The following is a 10,423-nucleotide window of genomic DNA, read 5'->3' as shown; positions in this document are numbered from 1 at the left end:
GACTGAAGGACTCCCAGCCCGCCATGTGGCCCGCCCTGTGGCCGCGGACGGCTGGCCACTGCTCCGGGAACCAGCCTCCCCTGCACGCGGTGCAGGGCTGCTTCTCTGCGACCACACGTGTGCTTCGCAAACAAATGAGACCGCTGCTTCCTTTTCCTAAGATTTTTTTTTTTACTGGTGAGAACATTTAAATCAGGCAGTTTTGTCAGGAGCATTAGGTTTTCCAGTTAAAACTGTAAAGGTTGAAAAGTTGAACGATGTTGTGCCACGGCCTCGTGTACTGCTGGAGGGTCCCCGTGCGGAGTTTCACAGCAGCGGTGAGAGCCATTCTCTCTTCCTAAAGCATTAGTGTTCTCTGCTCATATGGAACGACTCCCTCCGACCTGGAAATACAGGTGGCGTCTCTTTCTAACGCCTAAAAGTGAGAGCTCGTGAGGATCTGCCAGCTCTGCCTGCTCTGCAGATGAGTCTTCAGTGAGACTGCACGACACAAGTGAAAGGCACTGTTTGCCCTGGAGGCCAGCTCAGCCATGCAGTAACAGGCACAAACCCAGCATCCTGCTTGGTGCAAGACCCAGCGGGGAATACATCATCCGTATCCTGCTTGGCACAAGTAGAAATTTTCCGAAAACTCCCAACCGTTACCCCCAGCCGTTGCCCCCACCAGCCGTCGCCACCGGTTACTTACTCCACCCTATAAAAACTAGACCCTTCCCTTAGTCGGGGCTGACGCCTGTCATGGCCTCAACCCGGCAGGTTAATAAACTTGCTTGCTTGAATATCGGTGTCTCTCGCCCCCTCTTATCTCCTCGGCGAACCTTTCAACACACAGTCCCAGTGTGAACACAACACACACCCTCCACTTGGCTGTGGCAGCCTTTTCCCTCCCAGCCCTGTGCTTCTCCCCATGTTGTTACCCATGGATACTCGGAAGGGAGATAAGTGAGGACTGGCAGGAAGTCCATTCGGAAAGGAAGCTAATATAACTGCCAGCTGTTAAGGAAAAAACAAAAGCGATACTGTATTAAACTCCTAACCTGTTCCATTGTCACTGAAATTGTTTTCATATACGCTGGGTTGGTTCAGTGATTTTTATCTTGGAATCCTTCAGAGCTCAAAGTTTTCATAAGCCCGGGGTTGACTCCCCCAAGCCAGTTTTGGGCTTTATGATTGTTCATGGCTGGTGTCAATTGATAGAGACTGCTGACTTTAAGCATGCCTGGCTGTGCCCCCGCCACCCCCACCGTGCCACCCGAGTTTAACACCCTGAAGGGGGCTCTTGGTCCCTGTTTACAAATATGCTCTGCTGCTCCCTCACCCCCTCCCTGCCCCAGTTATGTGACTGGTTTCCAGCTGCTCAGGCCTGACATCCAGGACCATCTTTGACCGCCCCCTGCACCCCCCCGCACCCGCATTGCCCACATCCAATCAGCAACCATTCTGCTGACTCTAGACTGCAAAGCCTCACAGCTGGCCCCTTTTCTCCTCTTGCCCATACTGTCCATGGCAGCTGGGTGATCAGTTATCAGATCACGGTGGTGGGTGGCCTAACTCCCGCCCCGCAAAGCTCTTCAGTGCCTCCCCACTGCTTCTAGGATCAAGACCCGTGGTCTCGATGTGACCTGTAAGGCCCGGCACTGTGCCTGCCAGGTAGCAGGTGCTTAATGAATGTTTGTTGAATAAATGTGTAAAAGGCCCTGTGAGGTTGCCCCCGCCCCTCTCTAGAACCCTCTGGCCCCGCTGCTCTCTGCCTTCCCCCTCTGCTGTCCACATGGTGCCCTCTCAGCCCCAGTTGGCAGCAAGCCTCCTTCCCCACCTGGCACCACTGGTCCCTCTGCCTGGAAACCCCGCCCCCATACACACATTTTGCCTGGTGAACCCAGTCTTTAAACCTCAAGTCAGCTAATTTCATGTCCTCAGGGGGACATTATCAGATGTCCCCTGCACCACCAAATTAAATCTGCCCATTTTCCACTTTTTTAACATTCTGCACTTTTCCTTTAGGACTTGGTGGCACGTGGGCTCTTTGCTGTCTCCTCCCTCCCAGAGCATGGCTCACTCATTCACTCACTCATTCATTCATTCATTCATTTGACATGTTTGCTGAGCTGCCACGTATGACCGGGACCGATCTAGGCTTAGGGTTACAGCGGTGGTGAGCTCACGCCAGATGCTGGGCCTGCCTTTCTAGTGCTTTTAGTTCAGTGGCCTGGAGCTGACTCACTGCTGCCAGCAGATGGTGACCTATGCGATGAGGGATTGTCTCTGATGTGCTGACCCTTTATATCTGAAAGAAAGATGTGATAGCTTTTTAAAAAGTGAGGGAAAACCACAAGCAAAAAAAGCTCACAGTAGGACACGGAGCAGCAGGAACTGTCACTCATTGCAGGTGGGGACACACATGGCACAGTCACTCTGGGAGGCAGTTGAGCAGATTCTTACAAAATGAAATGTGCTTTCACTGTATGATCCAGCGATCATACCCCTTGACATTTACCTAAAGGAGCTGAACACTCACGTCCACACAAAATCCTGCACACAGATGTTTACAGCAGCTCTATTCATAATCACCCAAACTTGGAAGCAAGCAAGATGTCCTTCAGTAGGTGATGGATAAATAAATGCACAACCAGAAAATGGGATATTATTCAGCATTAAAAAGAAATGAGCTACCCAGCCATACAACATGGAGGAACCTTAAATGCACATGACTAAGTGAGAGAAGCCAGTCTGAAACGGCTACAGACTGTGTGATTCCAACCCTGTAACATTCTGGAAAAGGCACAACTACGGAGACAGTGAACAGATCAGTGGTTGCCAGGGGATGGGGGGGGGGAGGCAGAGATGAACAGACAGAGCACGGACGATGTTTAGGGCAGTGAAACTGCTCTGCGTGACACTGTAACGGTGGGTACATGTCATTTTAAACTGGTCCAAACCCATAGAAAGGACACCACCAAGAGGGAACCGTGATGTAAATGATGGACCCTGGGTGATGAGGACATGATAACACAGGTTCATCAACTGTAAGAAATGCCCCCTCTGGTGGGAGATGCTGACAACAGGGGAGGCTGTGCATTTGTGGGGGCTGGGGACACGTGGGAAATTTCTGTGCCTTCCTCTCAATTTTGCTGTGAACCTAAAATGGCTCTAAAAACAGTTTATTAACAAATACGTGATACATTTCAGCACCGATTAACAAAAGAGAAAACGCTGGCAGCCTGATGTTTTAATGCTCTCTTTTGATGACCTGAATAAAAGTCCCCTTAGTAGCTCACCCTCTCTTTCTGCCTGTCTTGGCTGGACAGGCAAGGACAGGTGTCTGCTGCTGCAAAGATCTTGCTCCTCACAGAAGCCAACCCCACAAGTTTGCCAGGCTTCTAGAAGGTGTGAGATGTCTTCAGGACTTGGAGGTTGCAGTCTTGGAGCCCGTAGGGCACATGGGAGATGTGGAGAGCTGCTGCCGTCGCCGTCAGAATGTGCCAACCAGCTCCAGAGGGCCATTGGTGTTGACCAGGAAATGGTCTCTGTGAAGTTAGGTTGGTCCAGAAGAGCTTTCTGGGGGCAGTGGCGCCGGCATTGGGCTTTAAACACGTAGAAAGTGTCAACACGCAGAGATGGAGGAGAAGCAGGGAGGGGGACAGCGTGCCCACCTTTGCGGGTGGGCAGCCCCGGGTTGCCCCTTCGCAGAGCTCTTGCTGTAGCTAACCATCAATGGGATGTTTGTAGCCGACTTTGCAGCCTAATTCAATAGTCTGTGGTATTAGAATATTGACACGCAATAGGCCATCTTCTCCTCCCAGTCTCCTACAACCCGCTGGGAGCAGGGTACAGCCATGGATCGATCACATGTGCTCATGTGCCGATGAACCCATGATAAGGCGAAGGTTGTTATCACGGTCAAGCTCACTGGGCCGCGTCGTCGACGGGAGACGAGATCGACACGCTCTGGTCTGCTCACGGCTCTTTGCCCCTTTGCAGGAAACTCAGAGGGTTCCTCACTCAGAATTTCTTGAGACCGTTTTTTCCTCATGCGGCTTTCCATCCCTGGCTTCTGTCTTTTATCTGCAATTAATCGCGTGTGTTCTAAACATGTAATTGTGCTTCCGTTTTTACTGACAGCAACTCAAAGTCATTTTGAGCAGACAAAGGAAAATCCTTAGAAGGCCACCCGTCCCACCGACACTGGACCAGTAGAAACACCACAGTCAGTCAGGGACTGTCTCTGACCTCTCCGCACGCTGTAACCATCATTCATCAAATACCTACTGAGCCCTTCATGCTGCTCTGGCATCATAAGAATCACTGCAGGCGACTGAGACGGCTCGGGCCATGACGACCAGAAGGCATGGCCCTGCTGCGGAGGGGCTTCTGACCGGCTCAGAGAGTTAGAAGGTGCATGTGAAGCAAGCGGGGACATACTGCCAGGCAGCTGAACTTGGGGTGCTACCATCGTCTCAGTTTCCACGCAAAGAACACAACGATCTGGCTATGAGTGAAGCCGCACTCAGAATGGGACATGGAAACCATGAGCTCCGATGTCACCCTGGCACTGAAGCGCCCCAGCGACTGGTCGTGTTGCCTGGAGCTGCCCACTGCTCGCTCTGCTGGGGATCAGAGTTGCACTGTCTTTTGACTAGAAAGCCTGGGATTTGCAGAGCCTGAAAAAGGCTAAATTTCCAGCTCGATGAAGAAAACGCCACTTCCTGAGAACCTTTGGGCAGGCAGGAGGAAAACCACAACGATGAAAAGCCCGATGCTGAGAGCTGCCTGGCCCTCCAGCGAGCGGGGTGGTGGAGGAGGAAATCAGCTTATGATCACATTAGACCAGAGGCAGTGCAGACTGTGAAATGGATTGTGTAAATTAGTCTCTCACAGCAGCTTTACTTCTGCCTCCCACTCGCACATGCTTCCGTGTTTCATCACCCTTTTGGCTCATTTGGCTAAACATCAGTGACACGTTAGGGACAGCTGCCAAAGAAATGAATTTTGCCCATCAATGTGATGATCATTAACTGTTGGTTGCTTTCCCCTCTGTGGCCGTGTAATGGTACGTGGGCTGTGCACAGAAATGGTAAGTTCTTCAGGAATTGTCTATTCAAGTCGTCCTGCCACCGCTGACATCGGGGAAGGCCACCCAGGAAAAGGCACAGCGGTGGCTCTGCCGCTTCTCACTGACGCCACATTCTGGCAGGATGTACACCCAATTAGGACCAGGAACAGCTGACCTCAGGACTAGGTCCATTCCCGCCTGTGGCCTCGCAGAGCTCAATTCCATCAGATTCTAAATCCAAGGAGTTCCATCTGGGCTGCAGAGACGTTGCACTGTGCCCGCCTCCCCCCAGCTGTCCATAACCGTGTGAAGGCCCTGCCAGGGGGCAGCAAAGTCACTCGGAAGGGCACCAGGACGGGCAAAGCCACCCTCCCAGCAGCCTTTCCCCCGCTTGAAAGGCAAGCCGCGAACATGCGTAGCTCTGGTCTGAGAGATGTGGGTCTGGAGGGATTCCACACCAGGAGCATTGGCTTTGGACACATGGCGAGAGCAGGGGCAACCCCATCTCAGTGCCACGTGGCTGGCCTGGGGGCAGGGAGAGGGTGTTCGATAGGGTGGGCGGGTAATTCACAGAAACGTAACTGACGTGCGTCTGCAGGTGGTCTGGGGAAGGCCGCTCTGCGTGAAGTGGGGTCCTAAGGGGTGAAGGAAGGGCCCCCACTGCCCCATTGGTTGGCGGGGTCTGCCCTGCTCCGTGGGCACGAAGAAGCAGAATAGCCAATGGGCAGCCCCTGCTCACGCGGCCGGCTCCTGCGCACGGAGGAATCCCGGATGTCCTCAAAGGGCATCTGCCTGCTCGTGTCCCCACGGCTGGTATCCCCGTCACGCTGCTTCCTAAGAACTCAGAGAGGATCCAGGTCAAGGCAGCTGAAGCCTGAATAAATGGCACCGTACGTAAACGTAAGTGGCGCGGCCAGGGTTACCTGCGGTCCCTTCACAGCAGCTAACAGGTGTGAGCTGATGTGAACATAACCTTGCTAAAGGCCGTGCCTGGCTGAGACTGCCTGCTCCCCGCTCTCTCCCGGCTGCTTAATGAAACGCTCTCACCTTGTCTTGCTCTGGCACCAGCTCCCCTCCTGCCTTCTTTTCAAAGTCTATGCAGTGTCACACGCAAGGCAGGACCTGCTTTGGTATCTGGTCTCCACACACGGCTCTCTCGGCTCATGGGGCGTTGGCTCAGGGACAAGGAGCGCCTACCTGCCTTGTAGAGGGTTTTACGACAGAACCATCTGGAGTTCTGCGACATTTTCAAGTTAATGTAGTTGGCGTGAACTTGGAGGTGAAAAGGTGGGGATAACCTTCACCTTGGATTTACCAGTCCCGGGATATATCATAGACTTATACCCGATTAGGAAGCTGGGGAAGACCCTTGTTCTCTCTCTCTCTCTCTCTCTCTCTCTCTCTCTCTCTCTCTCTCTCTCTCTCACACACACACACACACACACATACACACACACACACAGAGCAAGAGTTCAGAATAACTACAAAGTTAGAGGACACAGCCCACATAAGACCTCATTTCAAGTGCAAGTTTTGGGGTCTCCATGACCACCCGCAGGTTGCTTATCCTCTAGGACTCACAGAACTCCCCAGGAGCTGCCATCCTCACAGTTATGGGCTCGCACAGGGGAAGGATGCACCTTGAAATCAGCCAAAGAAAGAGACACACAGGCAGAGTTCTGGAAAAGTGCCCAGAGTGGAACTTCCGTGGTCCCCTCCCCCAGGGCCAGGACACGTTACTCTCCTGATAACACGTGTGGAGGATTGCTGGCGAGGGAAGCTCTCCTGAGCCTCAGTGTCCCGTGTTCTAATTAGGTGGGGCTGCATTACAGGGGCATGATTGATGATTGATTGATTGATGATTGTTTGATGATCAATTGCCTATGTGGCTGATCTCAGTCTCCAGGTGACTGATACTTGTGACCCAAAGCCCCATGCTGACTCACAAGGGTGGCTTTCTGGCACAGCCAGTCCCACCCTAAGACCACCAGTTGTGGCTGTCACCCACCCTACATTGTGTTACTGGACACAGGTGACACAGGGCCTCAGGTAAACAGACACCCCTATCAGGCGGGACATCTTAGAGGTGACTGTCCAAACGCAGGGGACAAAGGTCAGATTTAATTCTTTACCCCCCCTGCACACACACTGAGGAGGAAATGTAGTGAAATGCCGTCCTGGTGGGTCTGTAACTGCCCCCTTTCACAGGCTGGTTAGAACGTTCTTATCTCTTTATCCTGATTTCTGTTGAATCCCCTGGAACTAATGCCTATTGTATGTACCTGATTACAAAGGAAAAGGTTTTACAGAACATTTTTCCTCTCAGGGGAAAAAAAAAAGAGGCACCCTGCCATTTTCTCAGTGAGAGAGAAATGTTCTTTTGAATAATTTTTTAATTTACTAAAAGTTCTGGATTCCGTTGCTGTGAGGATGCAGTCTTCCAGTGGAGAGGCACACAGATAACGATGTTTTAATATTTGTGCTGCTCAGAAGCCAGGCCCGGAGGGCCCAGGGGCCGCCTAGTGCAGTGACTTGTAAAGCAACTCCCACTGTCTCTCCACGATGACGAAGATGGGTCCCCAGGCTGTGCAGCTCAGCCTGGTCCCTCCCCAGGACCACAGGGACCCAGGCAGGGCTCCTGTCTCTGCCTGACCCAGAATGACCCGGCCTTTGTCCGTCTACCGAGGCCGCACGTCCCTGTCTAGTGAGAAGTTAATTATCTGCGTCCCCAAAGAGACGTTGTTCTTGCTGTTCGTGTACTACCTGGGGTTTTGCAAAGCAACGTACGTCAAGTTCGGTAAAGTTCTGATGCTCTGTGCACGGCACCACCTGACTCGGTAGCTACTTAACACCCACAGGGCAGAGCGCTCGGTCCAAACGGTGATGTTTTCGCTTGAGATGCTCAGTGGGGTTTTCTCCGGCAGTTGCTTTTTCAACTTGGCTGCCAGGATGCTGAGCATCAGGGACCTCTGACTCTTGGACATTGAGGTCCTCGTGGTCCAGGCCCGGGAGGTCCATCTCCCTCCCAAACCTTCCTGCCTGGTGCTGATCTAAGCTTCTCTCGTGGGTTATCTCTTTGATTCTCACAACCACCTTACAAGCCATTTATACCTGGGGAAACTGAGGCATGGAGCAGGGACATAACTTGCCCACGACCACATAGCAAAGAGTTAGTAGCCTTGGCATGGGGACCTAGACGCCCCCCCACTTCACCCCCACATTGGTCTCTACAGGGGAGGAGCTTCTGGCCCCCGGGGAGGGTGCTGGGTGCTGACTAGGTGCTGTGTGTTGGGTGGCCAGGGTGGAAAGCCCGTCCCTTGTCTCCTCACCTAACCGAGTCTGATGTCTCGTGTCCCCGACACCAGGGGGCAGGATGAGACAGGAAACGGGGGTTGGGTGGCTTGGCAGCAGTCTGGAGGCCAATGCAGGAGGGTCCTGCTCTCTGGGAGGGCGCGTGTGGGCTGGGCTGGCGGGCAGGTGAGGGGCAGCTCCTTCTTTAGAAAAACGTGAATTTTCAGCTTTTTGGGCTCCCAACACCGTGGTAAGTGCCAGGGAACGAAATCAGTGTCTTATAAACAAATTAGCCAGAGGCAGCAGCTGCTTTCAGCTCTGGGTTCATCACCAGAGAGGCTCCCCTGCTGGGTGGCGCCTTCAACGACACCAGTGTCCATCCCCCTGAGGAGCCCCGGAGCCCCAGCCACCACCTGCCCTCTGGCCTGGAGATGGCGCTGGCCCACTGTGATCCCCACGGGTTCTGTGCTTGTGTGTGTGGGGGGTCCTAGAGAAGTAGGTGCTGTGTTTCTGCTGCCCGGAGGCTTACCTCCAGCCTGGGGTGGCTCAGCACCCCCACACTTTGCTGGTCTCTCCCTGCCCGGGGGTTGGAGGACTTCCTGTGCAATGGTGGGAGCCCAGCCCCTCTGCTGAGCTCTTGAGGCCGTGCCAACTGGTGCACACTGTCCCCTCAGCTGGACACCAAGCTGGGCTCCCACGTCCCCTGGGCCTCTGCCTGCTGGGCCTCAGGAGGCCCAGTGGGGACTTAGGACTCGGGTTGCGGTTTCTCTGATTTTCTCTCCTTCTCATGACACCATACTCCCGGGACTTCTGGAAAACACCTGTTCTTTTGTGGGGTCACCAGTGAATCTGCTTATCCAAACTCCTCATTTAGAGGGCAGGCGGAGGCCCAGAGTCAGGCCCTGACCAAGCCAGGACCTGCTGGCTGGGCCAGGCCCTGGCTTAAGGCTGTGGGTAAGGGCGGTATTCTTCGTCCCCAGCTTTTCCTTTTATTTTGTCTTAAACCTGGCTCCTTCCTCTGCTTCTATCAGGGCCTCCACACCCCCAGCTCAGCAGGAGGGACTCTGCCAACCCCATCCGTATTGCTGTGGCCATAGGTTTGGGGACCAACTGGGGACAGGCTAATGGGCTCCCAGAATGTTCGGAGCTGTGCTTGTCAGCTCCCTGGAGAGGCCCGTGTTGACATAGCATGAACAGTCCCCGCACGTGCTCCACCTCGATGGTCCGGGCGTCCACTGAATGTGCATTCACCGCCTTTGTCCTGAGTCTCCGTTTTCCCAGGACAAAGAAAGCGAGTTGGAAGCGAACACACAGACCCACCGTCAGGTCATCCAGCAGGTGCAGGCGGGACCGAGCAGCGCCGGCCTCCGTGTGCAGGAGCAGAGGTGCATCGCAGGCACGCTGTTCCCTAAGAACAGAGCCTGCTGGGTGGGGTGCAGTTCTGAGCTGCTGCCGTGTCATGGGGACCCGAGAGAGACTGTGGCCCTGAAGGCTGCAGGATGCCCGTGTGTCTGGTGACAAGCAGAACCAAACCAAGCCAAGACTCGGAGAGCCGTCTCTGGCCCTGTTCTCCCAGGGCCAGCTTCCGGCCACGGGGCTGGAGTGGCCCGGCTGCCAATGCAAACACAGAAGTGGACACGGTTGTCCTGTGCCCCGAGAGCAGCTGCTGCCTCGAACTCGGTGACACATCTTTGAACAGCCACATGAGTGGAGCCGCAGCTTCAGGTAGCACCCCATCCTGGCTTGGGGCCCAGCTGGCCTTCGAGGTTCTCCCGACCAGGTCACCTGTCGGCAGCCTTGGCTGACTAGGCTGAGGCAGAGCCTCCGCTCACCTGTACTGATGGAAAACTCTGTGAACGGAGCCTGGAGACGAGCTTCCTGTGTGTAGCCCCTGTGGCCACCCAAGGAGGAAGGTGGTCCTGGCCAGCCCAGCCACACTCACGCAGCCAGCGTTCAGGACGGCTCGTCGCGAGTCCTCACCCGTGATTCTTCTGCCAGCTTCCTGGGCCTGGTCCCCACTGGGTTGACCAGGGGCCCTGGGCAGAGAGGCTGAGCAACGTGGCTTTGGAGGCAGACACG

This window comes from Hipposideros armiger, unplaced genomic scaffold (genome assembly GCF_001890085.2).
Source record: "Hipposideros armiger isolate ML-2016 unplaced genomic scaffold, ASM189008v1 scaffold_734, whole genome shotgun sequence".
NCBI lineage: Eukaryota > Metazoa > Chordata > Mammalia > Chiroptera > Hipposideridae > Hipposideros > Hipposideros armiger.
The sequence above is the reverse complement of the archived record's forward strand: the minus strand, read 5'-3'. Positions refer to the sequence as shown.